The sequence below is a fragment of the Aethalodelphis obliquidens genome, unplaced genomic scaffold (assembly GCF_003676395.1).
Source record: "Aethalodelphis obliquidens isolate GAN/ISIS:26980383/991018 unplaced genomic scaffold, ASM367639v1 scaffold78, whole genome shotgun sequence".
Taxonomy (NCBI): Eukaryota; Metazoa; Chordata; class Mammalia; order Artiodactyla; family Delphinidae; genus Aethalodelphis; species Aethalodelphis obliquidens.
In genome coordinates, this window is record NW_020838022.1 from 5,665,389 (window position 1) to 5,692,067 (window position 26,679).

Sequence of the window (26,679 nt, forward strand, 5' to 3'; positions counted from 1 at the left end):
TCCTTCTCAAACTCTTCCCAAAAAATTGAAGAGGAGAGAACACTTCCAAACTCATTTTGCAAGGCCAGCATTACCCTGGTACCAAAGCTAGAAAAGGACACTACGAGGTAAAAGATCTGTGCACTCAAAACTATAAGACATTGATGGAAGAAAGATGCTTAATATGCTTTCAGTCTTCTTAAATGAATTAAGACATTTTATGACTTAACATGATCTACTTTTGGAGAATGCTCCATGTACAGTTGATAAGAATGTGTATTCTGCTGCGCTTGGATGGAATGTTCTGTATATGTGTGTCAGGTTCAACTGATCTAAAGTGTAGTTTAAGTCCAAGGAGACACACAAATAAATGGAAAGATATTCCATGTTCTTGCATTGGAAAAATTAATATTGTTAAAATGCCCATACTATCCAAAGCAATCCACAGATTCAATGTAATCCCTATCAAAATTCCAATGACGTTTTTCACAGGAATAGATAAAGCAATCCTAAAATTTATTTGGAACCACAAAAGACCCCGAATATCTAAAGTGTTTTGAGAAAAAAGAAGAGAAGCTGGAGGCATCATACTTCCTGATTTCAAACTGTGTTACAAAGCTGTAGTAATCAAAACCATATGATATTGGCATAAAAACAGACACATAGATTAATGGAACAAAGCCCAGAAGTAAACCCATGCATGTATGGTCAATTAATTTTTGACAAAGGAGTTAAGAATATACAATGGGGATGGGTTATCTTAAAGAGTCCTTAATAAAGTCCATAAGGCTTGCTGAGGCTTTTTAAAAAACTATATTCCCAATGAGATAATTAGAGGGTGGCCCTTAAGTCTATGTCTAGGTTGACAGGTTTTGCAGGGAAGACGAACTTGAGAAGAGTGGAGGTCCTGAGAGTGTAAGTACATCGAAATTAGAAAAAAAAATAATAAAGAGAATTAGGAAAACTTTGGACTTCAAAGGTCATAGATTACTGAGTCAGACCTGAGATTTCTAAGGATTTATATATGCAGTTGATATTTGGATTACTTGTTGATAAAGGTAAGTGGAGAAACTAGAGTTGTTTCCAAGTGTAGGTAAGATATAATGAGAGGATGGAGGTGGAAAGTAGGGAGACCCAGAGAAAAGTGGGAAGGTCATATTGGGCCAAGATGGTGGTAATATCCAGCACAACAGATGGTAGGGCAGACTAAAAAAAAAAAAAAAACAATGGGGAAAGGATAATCTCTTCAATAAATGGTGTTGAAAAAACTGGATAGCCACAGGCAAAAGAATGAAATTGGACCCTTATCTTAAACCATACATAAAAATCAACTCAAAATGGATTAAGGACTTGAATGTAAGACCTGAAACCATAAAACTCCTAGAAGAAAACCTAGGGGGGGTATGCTTCTTGACACTGATCTTGGCAATGATATTTTGGATTTGACACCAAAAGCAAAAATAAATAAGGGGGACTACATCAAACCAAAAAGCTTCTCACAGAAAAGGAAACCATCAAAAAAATGAAAGTGCAACCCACAGAATGAGAGAAAATATTTGCAAACTACATATGTATTAAAGGGTTAAATATGCAAGTAACTCATACAACTCAGTAGCAACCCCTCTCCCCCAACCCACCAATAACCCAATTTTAAAATGGGCAAAGGACCTGAATAGACATTTTCCCAAAGAAGACATACAAATGGCTAACAGGTATGTGAAAAGGTGCTCAACATCACTAATTATCAGGGAAATACAAATCAAAACCACAGTGAGATATCACTTCACATCTGTTAGGATGACTATTGGCAAAGAGACAAGAGATAACAAATGTTGGTGAGGTGATGGAGGAAAGGGAACCCTTGTACACTGTTGGTGGGAATGCAAATTGGTATAGCTACTATGGAAAACAGTATGGAGGTATATGAAGGAAACAAAACCATTATCTAGAAGAGATATCTGTACTCCCATGTTCATTGTGGTATTACGTACAATGGCCAAGGTATTGAAATGACTTAAGTGTCCATCAACAGATGAATGAATACAGAAAAGTGATATCTATATACAACAGAATATTACTCAGCCTTAAAAAAAGAAGGAAATCTGCCATTTGCAGCAACATGGATAAAACTGGAGGGCATTCTGCTAAGTGAAATAAGCCAGAAAGACAAATACTGCATGGTATCACTCATACGTGCAATCTTAAAAATAAAAAAGTTGAACTCATAGAAATAGATAGTAGAATAGTGGTTGCCAGGAACAGGGAAGTGGGGAAATGGGGAGGGATTGGTAAAAGGGTACAAGATTTCAGTTATAAGATGAATAAGTTCTGAGGATCTAATGTATAACATGGTGACTCTAGTTGATAATACTGTATTGCATAATTGAAATTTGCTAAGAGAGTAGGACTTAAGTTTTCTTGCTGCCCCAAAAAATAAATAAGTGAAATAAAAGTTCACTATACGAGGTGATGGATGTCTTAATTAACTTGATTGTCAGACTCCTTTCACAATTTATGTATGTCAAATCACCACACCGTACACTTTAAATATATTACAATTTTATATGTCAATTTAGCTTCAATAGAGCTGGAAAAAGAGAAGCAAACACATACACACACAAATGTCTATTGATATTTGCAAGCTCATGCTTTGTAAGAAAAAGCTTAATGAAGCTACATTTTTCCCATACAGCAAATGACAGGGAGAAAAAATTGCCCAAAGTGAGAAAGGTAGTAAAAACACATCTGTTTATTTAAAGATCAATGGAAAGGGAGAGAATGAGCTACACCCCCTCCCCTGACCTCCATCATTATGTTCATTATGTATGACTGCACTTCAAGGACATTGCAGGCCAATCGGAGTGGAGCCTGGGACTCATTTTGGAGCTCTATTCGTTGTTTGAGGAGGACCGGCCGGGTAAGGAGTGCAGAGTGGAGAAAGGATATTCAGATTTGTGCCACAGTGGGGGAAAAGTTTCTCCTCTTTCAATGAAAGAAATAATTACAAACCACCAGCAACAAACAGATCTTCTGAAGACCTTTTAGACCCTGGCTTATTTTTGCACAAATCCTGATCCAACGACTTGCCTGCTGATAAGGACGAAATCAATCTGCAATATCTGTCAGTGCAACTCTTTACCTAGGAATTACTAGGAAGCTTTATTTCTTATTTGGTGCCGTGATCTATCTGGTTGGCATATTTGGGAAGAACAAACTGGACATGCTTGGTTTAAAAAAAAATACTGAGAGGCAATAGAATTTTTCCTCTATACCAGAACCTGAGCAAACCTAAGGATTTCAACAGTTGGTTTCATGTCATTCAGCTTTCTCCCTGGCATATGGTGAGAGGCTTTTTGTTGTCATGAAGCAAACAAAATAGATAATCCTGAGCAGAAAGAAGAAAATTCTCCAGATCATCTAAGGGGCTCAAACTTTCATCATGATCTGATTTTGAATTCGCATTACCCCTACTTTACCTAAGACAAGGGCCTTTGCTGTACTTCTCACCAGAAGCAGCAGTCTCTTTTTTGAGATTTCTATTTCAAAGATGAAATCAATGGTAAGACGGCTTTGCTCTTTTGGTAGCAGAGTTGTGCAATCTTCCTCAACTCTGCAGCTGGAAAGCTGCGCTGTGAATGAGGTCCTGCCATCTCCCCAGCAGGTCCCTTCAACTGGCCTCAGGGAATTCAGAGGAGCCACAGGATGGGGAAGCCCTGGAATTTGCTCCCTAGTCAGAGAATCCCACGTGAGCTGGTTTTGATCTGCAGGATTGGAAACAGTGACCATGAGAGTAGATGGACATAAATTCTACTTGAATTGTGTCAATAATTGGTAAAGAGACCATTCATGGTATCTGCTTGCAAGAATCTTTGCCCAAGTTGATGAGATCAGCTATCTTTTCCGTGAAATTGTGATGATCACCTGCTGATGTTGCTGGAAGCTAGTTGGTATGTTAATATGTGACTTGGCAGAAAGGCAAAGGGGGTGCTTCCCTGGTGGCACAGTGGTTAAGAATCTGCCTGCCAATTCAGGGGACACAGGTTTGAGCCCTGGTCCGGGAAGATTCCACACGCCGTGGAGCAACTAAGCCCGCGAGCCACAACTACTGAGCCCACGTGCCACAACTACTGAAGCCCATGTACTTAGAGCTTGTGCTCCGCAACAAGAGAAACCACCACAACGAGAAGCCCGAGCACCACAATGAAGAGTAGCTCCCGCTCGCCGCAACTAAAGAAAGCCTGCGTGCAGCAACAAAGACCCAACGCAGCCAATAAATAAATAAATAAAATTTTTAAAAGAAAAAAGAAAGGCAAGGGGGGCAATACCAAGATGTCTCAAGAATGGACTAGTTGATTCCAGGAAGAATCAGAGGCCAATCATTAAAATGATCTTCTAATAGGAAGCTATCAACAAGTTCCCCACTTAGGTACTTTCCAAGAAAAGAGGAGTTACAAATAACAACAAGAAGCATTCCATTCAGATTCTGCTATTGCATACATTCCTTCCAAACCTGGAGTTTTGTTTTTGTTTGTTTTGCCCTAGGAAGAAAAATTTAAAGGAGAGTCTAGACATCATTCAAACATCCACCCTAATTCTGCTGGTACTAAATCCTAATATAAGGTGTACTGAGTTAAATAGTGCCCACCCCCAATTCATGTCCTCTCAGAACTTGACCTTATTTGGAAATAGAGTCTTTGCAGATACAATTAGTTAAGATGAGGTCATACTGGATTAGGGTAGGCCCTAAGTCTGAAGTCCGGTGTCCTTATAAGAAGGTTGTGTGATGACACAGGCACACACAGGGAAGAGAGCCATGTGAAGCTGGAGGCAGAGACTGGAGTGATGCAGCCACAAGCCAAGGACTGCTGGCCACCAGGGGCTAGGAAGCAGCCAGGACTGCCAAGGGTTAGCAGCAACTACTAGAAGCTAGGAGACAAGCATGGACCTGATTCTCCTTCAGCACCTCCAAAAAGGGGCCTACCCTGCTTACACTTTGACTTCAGACTTCCGGCCTCTGGAACCGCAAGAGAATCCATTTCCGTCATTTCAAGTCCCCCACTTTGTGGAAATTTATTACGGCAACCCTAGGAAATTAATGCATAAGCTGAGATATTTGGGGAGAATACTACTGTCTGATGAATAAGCCACTTCAACATTCCCCTCCCCCCTTTCTGCACTCATCTGACAACACCTTTTTTTAAAAAATAAATTTACTTATTTATTTTTGGCTGTGCTGGGTCTTTGTTGCTGCACGCGGGCTTTCTCTAGATGCGGCGAGCGGGGGCTACTCTTTGTTGAGGTGCACAGGCTTCTCATTGCGGTGGCTTCTCTTGTTCCAGAGCATGGGCTCTAGGCGCATGGACTTCAGTAGTTGTGGCACACAGGCTCAGTAGTTTGGCTCGCAGGCTCTAGAGCACAGGCTCAGTAGTTGTGGCGCACAGGCTTAGTTGCTCTGTGGCATATGGGATCTTCCTGGACCAGGGATCGAACCCATGTCCCCTGCATTGGCAGGCGGATTCTTAACCACTGCACCACCAGGGAAGTCCCTGATGATACCTTTGATGATACCTCTACAGACCACCAAGCATTCTTTCTCCATTGAGGAGCCTCCCATGTAGGCAACTTAGGCAATGATTACTCAAGAGATATGGGTTCATATTCCAGTTCCACGGACCAGCTGTGTATCTTCAGGTACAATAAATAACATACCTCCTCTGGGTCCAAGATTTCATCAATCCATTGAGGAGGGTGAACCAACCTGGAGGCTCTTTAAAATTCCTTCATGCTCTCATCCTCTGTGCTTTCACTGGAGGATGTTCATTTCCCCCAACAGAGAGTGTGTATAAACTTCTTGAGGTCAAAGATCTTTGTCTTGTTCATTGCTGTTTCCTCTAAGAAACTAAGCCACAACTAATGAACCCACGTGCCACAGCTACTGAAGCCTGTGAGCCTAGAGCCTGTGCTCTGCAACAAGAGAAGCCACTGCAATGAGAAGCCTGTGCACCTCAACAAAGAGTAGCCCCCACTCGCCGCAACTAGAGAAAGCCTGCGCACAGCAACGAAGACCCAACACAGCCAAAAATAAATAAATTAATTAAATAAAAAAAATTTTCTGACTGAGATGGACTTGAGGTCAAGTATAATTCACTTAGAAATCTAACAGAAAACCAATCCGTTCTGGATCTCTTACGCTACTGCAGTGGACTATTTCCACTGTATCTTATTACATTCTATGAGCAGCATAGGAACAGGACAACTTCCCAAACCCAGATTGATTGCGATCAGATGTTCAGATGGGGGGAGGGGGGAGGGGAGAGAGGAAAGGGCAGGGAAGGACAAGGCCCTTCATATGCCCTCTCACCCCTAGGACCACCATCCATAACATTTAGTTTAGAAGGAATATCAAGGTCAGCTTTGATGGAGGAAAGAACTTTAAAAGGCCAGTGTAGTTTGAAGGATGGGGAAGGAGCTTGAGTTGGCCATACATATGCTGATTAAGTGTATTTGGTGATTAAGTGTGGTTTTCTTTTGTTTTGTCTTTTAATGCAGCTAGAGCCTCCTCTTCCATCTCACTGAGAGTTTGCCCAGAGCAACTTACTCATTTGCTGTTAAGGAAACGGAGGCCCGAGTCAGGCGCTGTTGGGTACCTGCTCAACGGCCTTCTCAGCTCCATGTCTTCCTGATAGTGTCCGGCTTTCAAGCCAAGAGCCCTTGATCTCAGGGAAGACGTCCCCAGCCACTGTCATTACTGGTTCAAGCCAAGCATGGTAAACTCATCTCTCATATTATGTTATGGGTGGCCATGTGGCCTAGTTTGGGTCCATGAGACAAAGCGGAAGTCCACTGGGGGGGTTTCTGGAAAAGGTTTTCCTCTCTGATCAGAGAGAGAGGCATAGAAATAGAAAGTCTCTTCCCTACACCCACTTGCTGCTTTTGGAAGTTGGCAGGTGATTGATTGTGTGATGCTTGGAGCAGCTGAGTGCACTGCTGAGTGGGAGACCATGCTTACCCACTGAAGGTAGCAGCGTGCAAAGACAGAGAGAAGGGGGTGGGGCTTGAGCTGCGGTCTCTTCACTGGAACTATTTCCAAACTTTTTATTATGTGAGAAAATTAAATGTATTTGTCGTTTAAACTGGTGTTAGTTACTCTACTCCTTGAAGCCCAAAGCTACCTACTTGATTCAAGACACAAATAAACTGAATGACATGTCCAAGAGCACTCAGGTCATTGGCGTCAGTACAAGGGCTAGATCTGGAATGAGTGTGGAGTTTGGAATTAAATAGACCCATGCTTTTTTTTAAAATTCATTTTATTGAAGTATAGTTGATTTACAATGTTGTGTTGATTTCTGCTGTACAGCAGAATGATTCAGTTATACGTATATATATATTCTTTTTCCTATTCTTTTCCATTATGGTTTATCACAGGATATGGAATATAGTACCCTGTGTTATCCATTGTTTATACATTCTGTATATCAGAGTTTTCATCTGCTAATCCCAAACTCCCACTTCATCCCTCCCCCACCCCACCTCCCCCTTGGCAACCACACGTCTGTTCTCTATTAGACCCGTGTTTGAATCACTAATTCACTGTGTGCTCTTGGACAAGTTATTTGATCTCTCTGGGCCTGTTTTTTCCCTCTGTAATATGGGACTAACATGAGCATCCACCTCATGGGGGTGTCATGAGGTTTAAATGAGATCATGTAATGTGGCCAACAGTCAACGAATGTCAGCTTGTTCTGCTTCCTCCTTGACACCACGTCCAGTGCAATCTTTTTTTTTAATTAAAAAAACATATTTATTGTAAGAAACTTAACTTTAGAACTTTAATGCAGTAAAAATTTTTAAATTAATCTTATTTTTATTTTTTACAAAATGTATTTGAAACAGTGCAATCTTTCAACCTTGTCTTTTCTTTCCTTTAGAACTATACTAGCAGTTGTATTTTCATGATAAAATATTAGCTGCACACGATCTCACAGTACCTAGAGGATTAATTTTATTTCATTGTAAACATTTTAATATATTTACAATGTGTCTCCTCTTGGAAAGTCCCCCAAACAGTAGACTGCTTAGTACATTAGTATCCAGAAAAGTTACTGCTGAATGCCTATATCTCTTGCTCTGAAAAATAATAGAGACCTCTTGAAATCTGATGCATCATCCTGAAAATCTTTAAGTGCTTCTTAAAAGTAATCCTGGGGCTTCCCTGGTGGCGCAGTGGTTGAGAGTCCGCCTGCCAATGCAGGGGACACGGGTTCGTGCCCCGGTCCGGGAAGATCCCACATGCCGCGGAGCAGCTGGGCCCGTGACCCATGGCCGCTGAGCCTGTGCATCCGGAGCCTGTGCTCCGCAATGGGAGAGGCCACAACAGTGAGAGGGCCGCATACCGCAAAAAAAAAAAAAAAAAGTAATCCTTAAATCTCTGTTTTTTTATGCTATTTTCAGACACCTATGACAAAAGCAGATGAATATAAAGAGTGGCTCAGTTGTTTCTACCTGTGAATACTGGAGAGAAAAATGATGTCTAAATAAGAGTAATTTGGGTTTCCCTGTGGTGCACTGTTTAAGAATCCACCTGCCAATGCAGGGGACACGGGTTTGAGCCCTGGTCCAGGAAGATCCCACATGCCGTGGAGCAACTAAGCCCGTGGGCCACAACTACTGGGCCTGTGCTCTAAAACTCACAAGCCACAACTACTGAGCCTGCGAGCCACAACTACTGAAACCCACGTGCCTAGAGCCCGTGCTCTGCAGCAAGAGAAGCCACCGCAATGAGAAGCCTGCACACCGCAATGAACAGTAGCCCTGGCTCGCCAAAACTAGAGAAAGCCTGCACGCAGCGATGAAGACCCAACACAGCCAAAAATAAAAGTAAATAAAATGAATAAATTTTAAAAAATAACAGGAATTTATGAAGTGGCCATAGTGTTTCTACAGAGCAGGTCCTAACAACATCACACGTGAGCAAATGCACTGTGATCAATTCTTTCCAGTTGTTATCTCATTAAATAGTGCCAACAACTCTATGTGGTGGATTATGTTATCCCCATTTGAGGGATGAGAAGACTGAGGCTTGAGAAGTTCAGTGATCTGTCCAAGGTCACACAGCTAAAGTGCTACAGCTGGGATTGGACCCAAGTTCTGTTAGATTTGAGAGCCCAGGCTCTTAATTCCTATACTTTACAGATGCCTAAAATGCCTGCTAAACTTCCCTGAGTTACCACATTTTCTTGAACAACTGGACTTAAATATATGTCGGTTATCCATCATAATACTAGTTAGCGTTTATTGAGCACCTACTATATGCCAGGTAAAAGATTTCATTACCAGAACAACCCTGAAAGATATGTATTATTGCTATAATAACAATAATAATAACTTTATTTATTATAAGTATAAATATCAATAGCATCAACATTAATTAATATCAACATTAACGGTAATAGTTATTAATGTTAACATTCATTAACAATGCTGATTAATAATATTAGCATTAATTAATAACATTAACACTGATTATGAATTGATGGTATACATTGTAAGTTATTAAGAAGAGTTATATTATTTATTAATTAATAGTATTATGAATAGATATATTGCTTATTTGTTTTGTTTTGGGTTTTTTTGCGGTACGCGGACCTCTCACTATTGTGGCCCCTCCCGTTGCGGAGCACAGGCTCTGGACGCGCAGGCTCAGCGGCCATGGCTCACGGGCCCAGCCGCTCCGCGGCATGTGGGATCTTCCCGGACCGGGGCACGAACCCACGTCCCCTGCATCGGCAGGCGGACTCTCAACCACTGCGCCACCAGGGAAGCCCTAGATATATTGCTTATTATAATAACTTTACAGATGAGGAGAGTGAGGGGCGGTGGTGGGCTGTAACTTCTCCAGGTTTGCACAATTAGTAATGGGCATTCAGTTCCAACACAGCCCAATTCCAAAGCCTGTGTTCTTTCCACTGTAGCACGTAGCTTCCTATTGTAAACAAGAGTAACTGCCATAAGGAAGCTGCTGCAAGTTTAAAATGGAAAGTATATCTATAGTAATATATCTTAAGTGTCTCAGGGCCTTTACATTTCTTTTGTTACCCAAACAACTAGAAGAGTACTAGATACCTAATGGGCACTCAGGGATTGATTGCTTGGTTGATCAACTGAGAGGTTGGTAACCAGCAATGATCTGTTACTTGCATACATTTCCTTCTGAAGAAATATTTAAGGGCCTGACAGTGATGTGAATCTCATCATGAATTCCAAGATATGTGCTATATTTTCACAATGGCTGCAGGACAATTTCACAACAATGACAATGTCATCAGTTTGTGAAAGTCTTAAGGATACAATTGTCAAAAGGAAAGCTGGTCACATCATTTTTTTTTAAGGCTACATACAGCAGTGGCTTTACAAGAGGAAAAATGAAAAGACTAGAGACGATTCTTCATTAGCCCTTCATGCTTAAGTCAAGAAATGGATTTGAATCAAAATAGTTTGTAGAACTAAAATCTTAAGTGTCATGGCCATAACTTTCCAGAAGATATATAACTTGAAATTCTTGACATTTTACATATTCATAAACTTGAAGGGATAGAATGAATGGGGGGTGGGAGTTGATGTGTATTTCATGAAGAAAATAAACTTTGGTGTTTTAAGAAAAATGCACTGCAATTTCATTTATATAATTTCAGACTGAGGGCCTGTGGAAAACTAGAGAGAAGGAAAATGGAATCCAGTTCTGGCCCAGTTGCTAACTTACTGTGTGACTTTGGGAGCATTGTCCCTTCCCCTCTCTGGAGTTCCATTTCCCCTTCTGTACAATGAAGGTTTGACCTTGTGACCTGTAAAGTCCCTTTCATGTCCAAGTCAGTCCATTCTCTTTCCTTTTACTCTCCAGGTCATTACTGCAGGAGGGAGAGTGGACGATCTTGAGAAAAGCCCGTTTGATAGCAAATATCCTGTCTCATGAACCTGGAGGACATTATGCTAAGTGAACTAAGGCAGTGACAGAAGGACAAATACCACCCGATATCACGTCTATGGGGAATTGAAAATAGTCAAACTCATAGAAGCAGAGAATGGAAGGGTGGTTGTCAGGGGCTGGGGGAATGGAGAAAGAAGGAAATATTAGTCAAAATGTACTAAGTTTCAGTTATAAGATGAATAAGTCTTAACAGGGAACTATATTCAAAATCCTGAGATAAACCATAATGGAAAGGAATATAAAAAAGAATATATATATATATATATATATATATATATATATATATATAACTGAATCCCTTTGCTGTACAGCAGAAATTAACACAACACTGTAAATCAACTATACTTCCAAAAAAAAAAAAAGATAAGTCCTAGAGATCTATTGTACAGCATGGTACCTGTAGTTACCAATACTCTATTCTATACTGGAAAACTTGCTAAGAGAGTAAATCTTATGTTTAAGTGTTCTTATCACAAAATAATAATAATAGTGAAGGAGGTGGGAAGAAATTTTGGAGGTGTTGGATATGCTTATGGCAAAGGTTGTGATGATAGTTTCACAGGTGTGTACTTATCTCTAAACTCATCAAGTTGTATATGTTGATATTTAATGTACAGCTTTTAGTATGTCAATCATACCTTAATAAAGTGGTTTAAAAAAAAAGAAAATACTCTGTCTTGAGTTGAAAGTACTTGGAGACTATAAGGCTCTTCATTCATTTTTGGAGCGAATAGCATGTTCCATATGTATATTAGTCATGACTCTTGTGGCTGCCAGACACTTAAACCCAGCTGGATTTTGCTTATGCAAAAAAGTGAGACTTATTGGTTAATGTAACCAAGCCATGGGCAAGTCAAGGACAACTGGAACAAAAGCCTCTGTTAACTGACAGGATTCTCTTTCTCCCTTCCCCCTCCCTTTCTTTTTCTGACTCCCATCTCTGCCTTTCTGAGTGTCAGCCTCATACTCTCAGACTAATTCCTTTCACACAGCTGGATACATGGTAGCTGGCCAGATCTGTACTCACGCCTCCCAGAGTTGATGTCAGAGAGGAATTTCTACTGGCTCTAATGTATTAGAAGTACCAGGAGAGATTTTGATTGGCCTAGCTTGGATCAGGCGCCTGCATCTTTACCAATCACTGTCCAGGCAACAGAGTTTTGAAAGAACATAGCAGTGGTCCTTCAACCGCATGGTGGGAGTGGAGAAAGGAGCACTTTCCAGAAGGGGAGTGCTGCTCTAGGTAGACAAAACACTAGACAGCGGCTGCAGTGAGGCTTCATTGTCTTTGATGAAAGACTGCTGAGCACAACCCACAATAACACCAAAAGGTTCTATGGCATTTTTATAATCAGGAAATGCTTTGGACTGAATGTGTCCCCATCAAAATTTGTATGTTGAAATCCTAACCCTTAATGTGATTAGGTCAAGAGGGTGAAGCCCTCATGAATGGGATTAGTGCCCTTATAAAGAGACCCCATAGAGATCCCTCATTTCCTTCAGCCATGTGAGGACACACCTAGAAGACACCATCTGTAAACCAGGAAGTGGACTCTCACCAGTCATCAAATTTGCTGCTGCCTTGATCTTGGACTTCCCAGCCTCCAGAAGTGTAAGAAATAAATTTCTGTTGTTTATAAGCCGCCTATTCCATGGTAATTTGTTATAGCAGCCAGAACGGACTAAGGAGAGTCTTGGAAAAGCAAATACATTGCTACCTTGAATGTAAAGGACTGAGGGGTTTATTGTGTTTTATCAGTCTCCTTTCTGCAATGCAGATATGACTTGTGATTTGGCAAGAAACAACCATTTTCTATAATGTCTCTCAAGGAGTAAGCAACAGAAACTTCATCCATTTTTATTATTCATAACAGTACTTGATACTTACATACTATGGCATTTTCATCAAAGGATCTCAGAACATACAATTAGCAAGTATTAGTCAGTTTTCAGATGGGAAGTCAGAGGTGCTGAGAAGGCAAAGCCAGGCACTGTAAGTCTGCCTGGGATGGTGAACTTCTGGAAAGTACCTTTTCTAACCCTGGCCTACTCAGCCAGTTCAAAGGTGATATGCCCTCCAGTCCAGAAGCACTATTCCACTCAAAAGTAAAGAGAAGAGGAAGGTAGTGCTTTTATGGAATCAGAGACTCTCAGATATGGTAGAGGACTAGGAGATCAGATGCAGCCTAACCTCCAATCTGTGCATATCCTTTTCCTAGATCATCATCCATCATGAGTGGCCATGCAATGTCTAGAAGATGAACACTATTTAGCTCACTAAGCAACACATTTTATTATTGAAATGGGAAGGTTATTCTTTACATTGGAATTCATCTTCCCCAGGCAGTGATTCTTTTTTTTTTAATTCACTCTTGAAGGTATGTTCTGTGACTGACACCTACCTAAGTGTAGGGATTCAGAGGTGAGTAAGCATTTGTCCCTGTCCTCCAGGATCTCGGAGGAAACGGTGGAGGAAACAGACATATCTGTCAGCGGTAGGTGCTTTAGTGAAGGTGTGAACATGGGATCCCAGAAGCGGATATGCTTCCCAGAGAGGCCAGGGAAGCTCTCCTGGAGGGGTTAACCCCATAGCTGATTTTTGAAAAGATGAGTAGGAATCTGCCAGATGAACAAGGGTGGATCCTGGATGAGGCAGAGGTGAGAATGGCATATGCAAAGGCTCAGAGGTGAACAAGAGAATGACCCATGGAGGGCACCACAGGTAGTTCAGTGTGACTGGAGACATGAGGTTTGAGGTTTAAGAGGCCAGGCTGCAGAGCAAGGTGGGGCCATATGATGAAGGACCCCCATACCATAGCAAATGTGCCATGTTTTCCCTATTAGCTAGTGGGTCTCAGCCTTTCTACGGTCATAGCTTACTGAGAATTGGACCAAAGGCTAGGGGGCCTCTCCCCAGGAAAACGCATGGACACACGCACATGTGTGTGCATGCACACATACACACACACCACATTTCTTATCATTTCACAGATGCCCTAAGCCTCGTCCATGGATGCAGGCATGCATGCATTCATTCATTCAGTATTCATTGTGGGAATTAGAGGCCAGGAGCCAAGCCCTGGGTTAGGTACTGGAGATAGAACAGTATTATGTGTTGAATTGTGTGCTTCTCCCCACCCCACCCCTGACCAAAAAAAGATACACTGAAGTCCTATCCTCCACTAACTCAGAATGTGACCTTATTTGGAAACAGGATCTTTAAAAAGGTAATAGTTAAAATTAAGTTATTAGAGTGGGTCCTGATCCAACATGACAGGTGTCCTTATAAAAGAGGAAAATCTGGACACAGGGAGAATGCCATGTGAACATGAAGGCAGAGATCAAAATGATGGCTCTACAGGCCGAGGAACACCAAAGATTGCCCACAAAACACCAAAAGTCTGGAACAGATTCACCCTCACAGCCCACAGAAGAAACTAACCCTGCTCATAACCCTGGAGCTTATACTTTACTGGGGAAGAGAGATCATTGAACAGATACAAAAATGTATGCAGTGCACAGTGAGAGCAAGAGCTCAGGGGGTTATGGGAATACATAGAAGGGGACATAATTTAATATTGGTGGTCAAAGAAGACAACCTAGAAAAAATGTCTTAAAAGATGAGGAGAAGTAAGGCATGCTACAGGGTGATGAGGTGGGAAGTGGGTTGTGAGAGGAGAGGATATCCATGAATTTCAGGATCAGAAAGAAGGTCACAATGATTGAACCTAATGTGTAAAGGGGAGAAAGGTCAGAGATGAGGACATAGACTTGGGGTCAGATCTTGGAGATTCTTGTAGGCCAACTTAAGGAGCTTGGACTATATTGTAAGGGAAATGGTGAGTCATTGAAGGGTTTTAATCAGGGGAATCAAGATTTAGAAAGATCACTTTGGCTGCACGGTAGAGAATGGATTTGAGAGCACCTAGAGTGGCAGCCAAGAGACCAAGTTAGGAGGCTGTTACAGTAGTCCACTGAGAAATGACGATGACTTGGACCAAGGTAGTAGTGGTGGAGGTGAAAAGAGCTAGATGGATTTGGGATATAATTTTGAGTTAAAGCCAATAGAACCTCCAGGTGGATCTACCCTGTGGGTAGTTGGAAATACCTTCAGAGATCACCGCTCTTTCATGCATCACTCATTTCTCCCTTCCTATTGCATCAATTCCATAAACATACAAACACATTCTAATAATTCCTATCTTAAAACAAATTCTCTTTTGATGCTATATACTCCTCCAGCTATTACCTGTTAAAGTAAAATTTGTTTTTCAAAGCAAAATTTTTGCAAAAAAAATGTTTGCACAGGATTGTCTATACTCTCTCCACTTTCTCATTTCCCATTCACTCTTTTTTCTAAAAAATATAGCTTTATTGAAGCTATAATTCACATATCATACAGTTCATCCATTTTAAGTACAATTTAATGGTTTTTAGTATAATCATAGAATTGGAACATTTTCATCCTCAAAAACAAACTCTGTACCCTTTTTCTATCACCCCCATATCCCTCATCCTACCACACCTTAAGAAACCACTGATCTACTTTTTGTCTCTGTAGAATTGCCAATTCTGGACATTTAATTTAAATGTAATCATATAATATGTGGTCTTTTGTGACTGGCTTCTTTCATTTAGTGTAATGTTTCAAGGTTCATCCATGTTGTAGCATGTATCAGTACTTCATTCCTTTTTATGGCTGAATAATATTCCATTGTGCAGACATGCCATATTTTTTTTATCCATTCATCTGTTAACCCATTCAGTCTTCAATCTTCCCCAGTTGGACTTTTATTCCCCACGACGCCACTGAAAATACATTTGTCAAAGTCACTAATAAATTCTACATTACTGAACTCCATAGTCATTTTGCTATTTTCATATTATTCAACCTCTTAAGCATTCAACATGATTGAACACTTCTTTCTTTTTAATTAATTAATTAATTAATTTTAATTTTTGACTGCGTGTGGTCTTTCTCTAGTTGCGGCAAGCAGGGGCTACTCTTCATTGCAGTGCATGGGTTTCTCATTGCGGTGGCTTCTCTTGTTGCGGAGCATGCGGGCTTCATTAGTTGTGGCACGCGGGCTGGGTAGTTGTGGCTTGTGGGCTCTAGGGCGCAGGCTCAGTTGTTGTGGTGCATGGGTTTAGTTGCTCCGTGGCATGTGGGATCTTCCTGAACCAGGGCTTGAACCCATGTCCCCCGCATTGGCAGGCAGATCCTTAACCACTGCGCCATCAGGGAAGTCCCAGAACACTTCTTCTTTTTTGAAATAATTTCCTCTCCTAACTTCAGTGAACCATATTTTCCTACCCAACTGGTTACTTTTTTCAGTTTTGTTGCTACTTTTCCCCCTTTTATCCCACCTCTAAATGTTGGAGTGTTCTAGAGTTTGAAGGTTGGGCTCTTTCATCTGTCTGTGCTCTCTAAATGATTTCATTCAGTCCCATGGCTTTATATATTATCTATGCATGCTGATGACTCCCACATTTTCATCTTTAGTCCAGACCTCTTCTCTGAGCTCCACATTCATATATCTTACCTCTTGTTTAACCACTTCCTTTATATGTCTAAAAGACATTTCAAATTTAACATGGCCAGAGTGGAACACTTGATTCCCTATCATCACAAACATGTTTTTCTTACAGTTTTCCCCATCTCAGTAAATGACTTCCCCATTCAACAGTGGCTCAAGCAAAAACCTAAGAGTCATTCTTAACCCTTCACATTTTCTTCATCACTTACATCCAAACCAATGGGCTATATGTTTAAGCATGGTCCAGAGAAAATAGTCATCCTTGCCTGGACCACTGTAATAGCATCCTCATTGCTCTCCCTGATTATACTCTTGACCCCACTTCAATTTATTCTCTACATCACAGCCGGAGTGATCATTCTAAAATGAAAATCTGATCACGTCATTTAAAATCCTTTCAAAGCCCTCCAAAGCCTTATTACCTATCTAAGTGGAATCCCTTGGAATAAAATCCAATGTCCTCACTATAGCCTATAGGGCCCTACAGGAATGACTCCTGTCATTCTCTTTGATCTCTTCCACTATTACTTGCCTCCTTACTCATGCTGCTACACTTCTTTCCTTGTTGTTTCTCAAATACACTTATCATGTTCCCATCTCAGAGCTTTTGCACTTCTGTTTCCTTTGTCTTAGAGGCTATTCCCCCAGATGTTTGTATAGCTAGATTCTCATTGTATCATCTCAGTTCAAATATTACCTTCTTTTGAGAAGGCATTCCTTGACTACCCTATCTAAAACTGCACCCACCATTTTGTTTATGACAGGGAGGAAATTACTTTTTAAAAATGAAAATGGTATGGGAAAGTTATACTACTTCTCTTAGTCCATCAATGAAACTATCCTATAAAATTCTTAGAGATAATAAAAAAGATTATCCTCTAAAATTCTTAAAGTTAAAAGAAAGTTAAAATGTAAAGTTAAATGTAAAGGTTAAAGTTAAAATGTATTTGTTATAATAAATATTTCAGATGAACTAGCATCATTTCATGAAGTTGACAAACTGTTTCAAAGCAAACTCTGTAAGAAAATATATTAGTAAGGAAAAGGTATATGCATGCTGTTTAGGAAGGTATAATTTGCAGCATAGACCCATTTTAGGCAGAAAGGATAAAAATGTCAACATCAACCATTGTGAGGACATTTCTCTTTAGTCAATATAATTTGCCAAAATAGTAGTAACTATAGTAGTAGAACAGTGGGTTTTGAGCTATGTCTCTGGTCTTGGAAAATTGTAGTTGAATAGAAACGTCTGGGACTTCATAGAAGCTTGCAACACTGCAATCAGGTTCCTTTAGGGGTTTCTAAAATCTTGAGAGATGGCCTAAACCCAGAGCAGATGACCACAGGATTATGGCTTCTAAGGGCTCAGAAAACTAACTTTCATTGGAACTAAAGCCCATACATGTAGGCCAAAACCTACACACTAAACTAAGCAGGGCAACTACATGCTAAAATAGAAGATTTAAATAAAATCAAGAGTCTCCTAACATAATAATCAAAACATACAGGGTACAATTTAAAAAATCACCTGTCATACCAAAACCCAGGAAAACTACAATCTGAATGAAAAAAACAATCAATAGACATTAATACTGAAATGAATCTCATGTTGGAATTATCTGACAAAAATTGTAAACCAAATGTCATAAAAATGCTTCAACAATCTATAACAAATTCTCTTGAATTTACAAATTCTCTTGAAACAAATAAAAAAATTATGAGTTCCAAAAAGAGAGGAAAGAGAGAGTGGGACTGAAAAAACATTCAAAGTAGTAATGAATGAAAATGCCCCCCAGCTGATAAAAGATATAAACCTACAGATTCAAGAAGCTGAGCCAATATCAGTTAGGATAAAACCCAAAAAAGTCCACACCAAGACACAGCATCATGAAACTCCTAAAAACTTAAGATGAAGTCTTGAAAGCAACCAAAGAAGATCACAGGAATATAGGTAATCTTATAGGGGACCACCAATTTAAATCACAGTGGGCTTCTTATATGATAGCCTGGAGGCCAAAAGGAAATAAAACAATATTTTTCAAGTGCAGAAAATACATGTCAATCAAAAATTCTGTATCCAGAGAAATTATCCTTCAGGAACAAAGGAGAAATCAAGCCATTCTCAGATTAAGGAGAACTAAGAGAATTTGCCACTAGCAAACCTTCCTTGAAAGAGTAGCTAAATAAAAGTCTCTAAAGAGAAAGGAAATACCAGAAGAAGGCAGAAATCTTCAGGAAGGAAAACATAACATGTAATGGGTAAAACTAGAAGTAAACATTGTAGGCTATCCTTCACCACATGATTCTTTAATTATATTTTATGACTGAAGCAAATGATATAACACTACCTGATATGGAGCTCAATGCATGCAGAGGAAATATTTAAGACAATTATATTTTAAAAGTGAGGAGGGTAAAGAGACCTAAATGGAATTAAAATTTCTGTACTTCACTCAAAGTAGTAAAATGTCAACAAAGTAGTAAAATATCACCAATATTGGTAGGTGATAATTTATGTATGTGTGTGGTAATACCTATAGCAACCACTAAAAAAACTGTACAAAGCAATATGCTCAAAAGCATTATAAATAAATAAAGTGGAATTCAAAAAGTTGTTCAAGTAACCCACAGGAAGAAAAGAAGAAAGAAAAAGAAGAACAAGAAATTGGGCTTCCCTGGTGGTGCAGTGGTTGAGAGTCCGCCTGCTGATGCAGGGGACGCGGGTTCGTGCCCCGGTCCAGGAGGATCCCACATGCCGTGGAGCGGCTGGGCCCGTGAGCCATGGCCACTGAGCCTGCGCGTCCGGAGCCTGTGCTCCGCAGCCGGAGAGGCCACAGCAGTGAGAGGCCCACGTACCGCAAAAAAAAAAAAAAAAAAAGAAATAGGGAACAAACATAAAACAAATATTGAAAAAACAGACTTAAGTCTTAACAATTCAATTATTACTTTAAATGTAAATAGCCTAAATTCAGCAATTAAAAGACAAAGATTAGCAGAATAGATTTTTTTAAATGACCTAACTATATGTTGTCTCTAAGCAATAATCTACAAATATAACAATATAGTCAATTTGAAAGTAAAAGGATGGAAAAAGATATACCTTGCAAATATTAATCAAGAGAAAGCAGAAGTAGCAATATTAATACCAGATAAAGTAAACTTCAGAGCAAGGAAAATTACCAGAGACAAAGAAGGATATTACGTTATGATAAAAGGGTCATTCCATGGAGAAAACCAGCAAAAAACACAGCTGAAAAGTATGTGAGCAAAATCTATAGATATGAAGGAGGACTAGACAAATCCATAATAATAGTTGGAGACTTCAATAACCCACTCTTAACAATTGATAGAACTGCTAGACAGATAATCAGCAAGGATATAGACAATGTTAAGTCAATTAACCAACAGGATCTAATTGACATATATAGAACATTACAACTAATAACAGCAGAATACGCTTTTTCTTTTTCAAGCACTCATGGGACATTCAAAAATATAACTATATCCTGGGTCATAAAAAACAAAACAAAAAACCCTTAACAAACTTAAAAGAATTAAAATCATACAGCATATGTTCTTTGGCCAAAATCAAACTAGAAATCAATAACAAAGATAAAAGTGAAATCTCCAAACACTTGGAAACTAAGCAACACACTTAATAATCCATGAGTCAAAGAGACAGTCTCAAAGGAAATTTTAAAAACACATAAAACTGAATGAAAATGAAAATACAACGTAGCAACATATATGGGATGGATCTAAAGCAGTGGTGAGAGGGAAATTTACATCACTAAATGCTTACATTGGAAAAGGAAAAAAGTCTCAAATCAATAAGCTAATCTTTTTAAGAACCCAGAAAAAGAAGAGCAAGATAAATCCAAAGAAAGTGGAAGGAAGCACATAATAATAAGAGCAGAAATCAATGACATTGAAAATGGAATCAATAGGGAAAATTAATGAAACAAAAAGCTGGTTCTTTGAAAAAACTCAATAAAATTGATAAACCTCTAGCAAATTTGAAAAGGTACAAAGAGAGAAGACACAGGGCTTCCCTGGTGGCGCAGTGGTTGAGAGTCCGCCTGCCGATGCAGGGGACACGGGTTCGTGCCCCGGTCCGGGAAGATCCCACATGCCACAGAGCGGCTGGGCTCGTGAGCCATGGCTGCTGAGCCTGCGTGTCCGGAGCCTGTGCTCCGCAACGGGAGAGGCCACAACAGTGAGAGGCCTGCGTACAGCAAAAAAAAAAAAAAAAAAAAAAAAAAAAAGAGAGAGAGAGAGAGAGAGAGAGAAGAAACAAATAGCCAGCATCAGGAGTAAAATAAAAATATCACAGCAGATCCTGTAATCATGAAAAGGATAATAAAGGAATACTACAAACCACTTTATGGTCCTAAATTCACATGCAGGAACTTGTACACAAATGTTCATAGCACCTTTATTTCTAATAGTCCCAAACTGGAAACTATCCATATGTCCTTCAGTGGGTGAATGGTTAAAAAAACTGTGGTACAACCATACTGTGGAATACAACTCAGCAATACAAAGGAATGCACCACTGATATACGCAACAACTTGGATGAGTCTCAAGGGAATTATGCTGAGGGAGCAAAAGCCAATCTAAAAAGAATAAATACTGTATAGGTCCATTTATATAACATTCTCAGAATGACAAAACTATAATGATAGTTATAGAGAACAGACTTGTGGTTGCCAGGGATGGAGAGAGAGGATGGGTGTGGCTATAATAGTGTAACACAAGAGAGTTTTGTGGTAATTGCATAGTTGAGCGTCTCGATTGTGGTGATGATTATACAAACCTTCACATGTGATAAAATTGCATGGAGTCTTACCCCCACACTCATACACACACACACACACACACACACACACACACAGAAACACAAGAGCGTATGTATGTAACAAGTAGAACTTGAATACGATCTCTGGATTTTACCAGTAGCAATTTTCTTGACTTTGATATTGTACTATAGTTGTGTAAGATGTTAACTTTGGGGGAAGCTAGGGGAAGGCTGCTCAGGACTTCCTTGTGTATTTCTTTGCAACCTCCTGTGAATTTATAATTATTTCAACATAAACCATTATGAAAAACATTTGTACCAAGTGAGAGATTCCATATATGAAGTCCTTCGTCAACTGAGAAGGGCTGCATACATGCCTATTATTAGTGCTGTTATTACTCATCTACCTTCCTGGTCCCAGCTTTTCTCCATGTACAACAGCCCCAAAGTGTATCGTCAAAATAAGCAGTTTTGTGCGTTGTAGTCACTCCACAGAAAACCAAAATACTTTTGTTAACCTAGCTGAAGCTTACAGTCCTCTATCAGGCTGCCTCCCCCTAGTCCTTCTTTGCTCCAAGACAGAGCATTTCTGGTCAGGCCATAAAACATGTTTTAATTAACACAGTAAGAAGCACTTCAATAAGGGTGAGCCTCACGTGTAGTCAGAATAAGAGTTAACCAGAGCACCAGCATCCTCAACTTCAGAGAGTATATATGTATACAATTGTATATGTATAACGGGTGTGATGTTTGTCATTAATTTATAGGAATCCAGACATAATAAGGACACTCTGCTCCCCTGATTTGGAAATCAGCTTATTATGACTTCAAATATTTCCCACTTTACCTGGCCTCAGTTAAGAACACGGGCACTGACATAAGGTAAATGTAGGTCTAAATCCCAGCTCTGACACTTACAGGCTGTGAGAATATGGGCCATTTGTGTTGAATTCGCTAAGCCTCATTTCCTCATCTGTAAAGTGAGGTCTTAATCACAATTACCCAGATGGTTGCTGGCATGAGCCAATGAGATTTTGAAAAATTGCTCGCATAACACCTTCTGGCATACAGTAAAAACTTAATACACAGGAGTAGTTGTAGTAGTGATAATTATTATTATTATCATTATTATGATTCTTATTTCACCACCCACCTCTCGTGGTGGCCAAGACCTAGAACCTGTGGTTTTAGATGTCACTCCTTATTGTAATTCTGAGTGAGGCTGGTTCTTTCTATCTGCACCCTCTCAAAAACTTTTGAGAAAATCTTCAGGTTTCAAGTAAACCTTTACTTCTTTGGGGTCTACACTGTGGTTTTCACTGAGTTTCATTCTGATATTTAGATTCAGCCAAAGGTAGAGTTCAAAGTGAAATTTAAAGAGGAAATATTCTTTTATGCAACTATAACTGAAAAAAGTTTCTGCAAAATGGAAAGTGCTGAGTTTTGGGCAAATTTGAGGTAAGTTTGCTTTCTTAGTCCAGACAACTCTGCCTGTACTGGTGGCGCCATAAGCGTGCAAGAGAGAAACGGCTGTGGGAAGAGAAGAGGCCCCTCCTCTATCCAGTAGTTATCCTGGATATAACGGAGAGATGGTTGTAGGAAGGGTAAAATGGGACTCTGTCCAGAGGCTCAGTGTCTGCTGATGCTTTGTCACCTTTAGGCAGTTGCTCTTAGTCAGAGGCAATGTTTGACTGAGGCTGCAGTGGGCAGGGGTCAATGCAAGGGCCTCCTCTCCAACTTCCCAGATGGAAAGTGTCGGGGAGGGGGAAATTTCCTCCTCTCCCCCGCTTGAGTTCTTGTGGCTGGACTAATAATAAAATTGACACAAGACGAATTCACAGGAGAAAGAGAAACAAATTTCAGTTCATGCGCACAGAGGTCTCATAGAAATGGAACGTGAGAAGTGGCCAGAGCAGGCAACTTTTATACTTTTTAGACAAGGAAACAATAAATTTGTAAGGAATTGACAGGACAAAGAAATGTAGATTTTGGGTGCTCAATTAGAGAAGAATTTAAACAGAGTATGAGCTTGAGGTAGTCAATGAAAGAAGTAACAAGGTTTGTTTCTACAGTCTTCTTGGCCTGAATTCCCCATCTCTGGTGATAAGCGTGCACCTTTCACATGAGATTTATTTCCTGCTTTCAAGGAGACAGAAAGGAGGTCAGAGTGTCCCTCTTACGTTGACCATTTCTTAATTAACTTTAATTCAAAATAATCAATATGCCACTGTGACATTTTGGGGGTTGGCCTGCCTTGAGTCCCAACAGAAGTAACTGTGCAAACACAATAGAACTGTCAAAAGCACATGATACCTTCTATGTAAAGTGTGAAACATAGGCCAACAGTGTAACTAGTTCTACAGTACTATAGAAATAGATAATTGCTGCAATAGACTGAATGTGTCTCCCCCAAATTCATACATTGAAATCCTAACCCCCCACTGTGAGGGTATTTGGAGGTGAGGCATTTGGAAGGTGACTAGGTCCATGAAGGTGGAGCCCTCACGAGTGGGATTAGTGCCCTTTAAAAGAGACCCAGAGAGCTCCCTTGCCCCTTCTACCATGTGAGGACACAGCAAGATGACGCTGTGAACCAAGAATGTCTATGAACCAAGAATCAGGCTCTCACCAGACACTGAATCTGCTGGTGTCTTGATTTTGAACTTCCCAGCCTCCATAAATCTGAGAAATAAATTTCTGTTGTTTAAGCCACCCAGTCTATGGTAATTTGTTATAGCAGCCTGAACAGACTAAGACAGTTGTTTGTGAAGATAGAAAATTAAAACTTGAAAATTCAATAATGTCATACTTAAGTAATCAGCACTCACACAACCTGTTAGTCATACCATTCCCATGACTAAGGCAATGCATTTACCAATGAAAATTCCTTTCTGGGGTGCCTTCTGGGTATAGTGCTATAGACGCCCACATTTTAAATGTTAGGTTAAACAGCATTTTGTCTGGAGCAGCCAAGAAATAAACCCCTGGGTGAATGGAAGATCCAGGAACATCTGTTCAGGGAAAATACCTGAGCACTCTGGTTGAAGGATCTTGGGAATATAAAATACATTTGGAGAATTATTCTTTGACATTGTCTCTGAGTTTTAATTTTTCAATTTCCATGCAGATTTTGGAATGCATTGCCTGATAAGGGAATTAGGAAGAAAAACAAAGGTACCAGATAAGCCCCCCTCATCCCAGCTAAAGGCATACTCTTGAGTGGTTTTTAAAACTTTTTATTTATTTATTTATTTACTTGGCTATGCCAGGTCTTAGTTGCGGTATGCGGGATCTAGTCCCCTGACGAGGGATGGAAGCCAGGCCCCCTGCATTGGGAGCGCAGAGTCTTAACCACTGGACCACCAGGGAAGTCCCCTCCTGAGTCTTTTCAATATCACTTCTTTTTTTTTTTTTTTAAACATCTTTATTGGGGTATAATTGCTTTACAATGGTGTGTTAGTTTCTGCTTTATAACAAAGTGAATCAGTCATACATAAACATATGTTCCCATATGTCTTCCCTCTTGCGTCTCCCTCCCTCCCACCCTCCCTATCCCACCCCTCCAGGCGGTCACAAAGCACCGAGCCAATATCCCTGTGCCATGCGGCTGCTTCCCACTAGCTATCTACCTTACTACGTTTGTTAGTGTGTATATGCCCATGACTCTCTCTCGCCCTGTCACAGCTCACCCTTCTCAATATCACTTCTTTCTCTGACCTTTCCTCCAGTCTCATTAGGTTGGGGCCTTATGGGATCTGTAGGAGAGAAATATTTACCACCTCAAGATGTCTCTTTGGCATGTGGATTATTTCGAGCTGAAAACAATCAAGGTCTAAAAAAGACTCAGGAAGAAGCTTTGGCCTTCCCCCTGGCTGCCTAAAGAGTGTAGATAGAGGACCAGTTCCAGGCAGGAGGCTACCATCATTGGTAACTATAGTGAGAACTAGGTGTGTAGACAGGGAGGAACACAGCAAAGTCTGTTATAATTACTCTCTGTGTCCCATTGTCTCTGCACGAAGCAGCAAACTTTTTTTTTTTTACAAAATATGTTCTTTTCCACCTCCATGTGAATTGTCTTTCTCCCCTTTGAAGCCCCAAACCACTACCGTGAGTATCTTCTTTTGTCTTTAGCTGAAGTTTGGTATTAAAGGTGAGGGTTTAGTCCATTTTGGGAGTTAGTTTTCCTGGGTCTCTCCCATGTATACGTGTTCTTAAACTTTGTTTGATTTTCTCCTGTTAATCTGTCTCATGTCAATTGAATTCTTAGACCAGCCAGAAGAACCTAGAAGAATCTAAAAGGCTAGAGGAAAATTTCTTCCACCCCAGTAAATCTCACAGTCTCTCGTACCTTTCCCTCACAGTGCACATCACACTAAGAATTAGATAACAAATCGTGTAATTGTGAGTGTAGTGCTTTTCTTCTGCTAGACTATACGCTCTATAAGGACAGGCCCTGTGTCCAGTTTGGTCACTGCTTCTGGGACTACTAGCTCACGACCCGGCACATAGTGGAGCAATGTCTGCTTATATCACAGACATGCTCAATCCACATTGAGCATAGGAATGCTCAGTAAATATTTCTGAGTTAATCCAATGTCCCCACCATCCTTGATCTGAACTAGCTTGAAGAACTTCTGTGCCTTGCAAACAAGGAACTTGAATAGAATGCAAAGGAATCAATGAAAACTCAAAGTCTCTGAGAAGGCTTAGCCCAGGTTTCTTTCCAAGAGTTTATTTGCAAAGGGATTCCTTCTGTTTTTAATGAAGGGCCCACATTTCACTCCCAGAGGCTTGGATAACTAGATCTGTTTCCTCTTCTCAGCCGTGGAGTAAAGTGTTACACTACTCCTCCTTTCCTCACCTCCGTTCTAGTTTCATTTCTAGGTTGCTAATCTGACCTTTAGATTTTTGTTGGTTTTTTTTTTTTAAAGTCACCAAATGCAAAGAGAAAGTAGGTATTTTCCCCAGGTATTATTACCAAAGTGAGACCACATCATTTCTTAGAGTCTCTGTAGTTAGAGACCTATTTGCTGTTCAAAGTTCCTGCTCCCCATAAAAGTGCCAGAAGGGGATCCATCCTTATCCCAAAGCCAGTTTTCCTCAGAAAAGCTAGGTTGAGATGTTTATATGAATGTAGATTATTGAGAAGAGAATGGTGTGGTTTAAAATTTGCTCAGGATGGACTCCCCTGGTGGAGCAGTGGTTAAGAATCTGCCTGCCAATGCAGGGGACACGGGTTCGGGCCCTGGTCCTTGAAGATCTCACATGCTGCAGAGCAACTAAGCCCATGTGCCACAACTACTGAGCCCGTGTGCCACAACTACTGAAGCCCACGTGCGTAGAGCCCATGCTCCGCAACAAGAGAAGCCCACGCACT

At 40.3% G+C, this 26,679-nt stretch overlaps 1 long non-coding RNA gene across 1 annotated transcript; it reads left to right on the plus strand.

Moving 5' to 3' along the window:
* The first annotated feature begins 377 nt into the window (after positions 1–377).
* On the plus strand, positions 378–24,477 carry LOC113612542 (uncharacterized). The gene is made up of 4 exons (XR_003429870.1): positions 378–530; positions 12,955–12,959; positions 23,331–23,336; positions 24,463–24,477. It is a non-coding gene; the product is annotated as an uncharacterized LOC113612542 (long non-coding RNA).
* Positions 24,478–26,679: the final 2,202 nt, after the last annotated feature.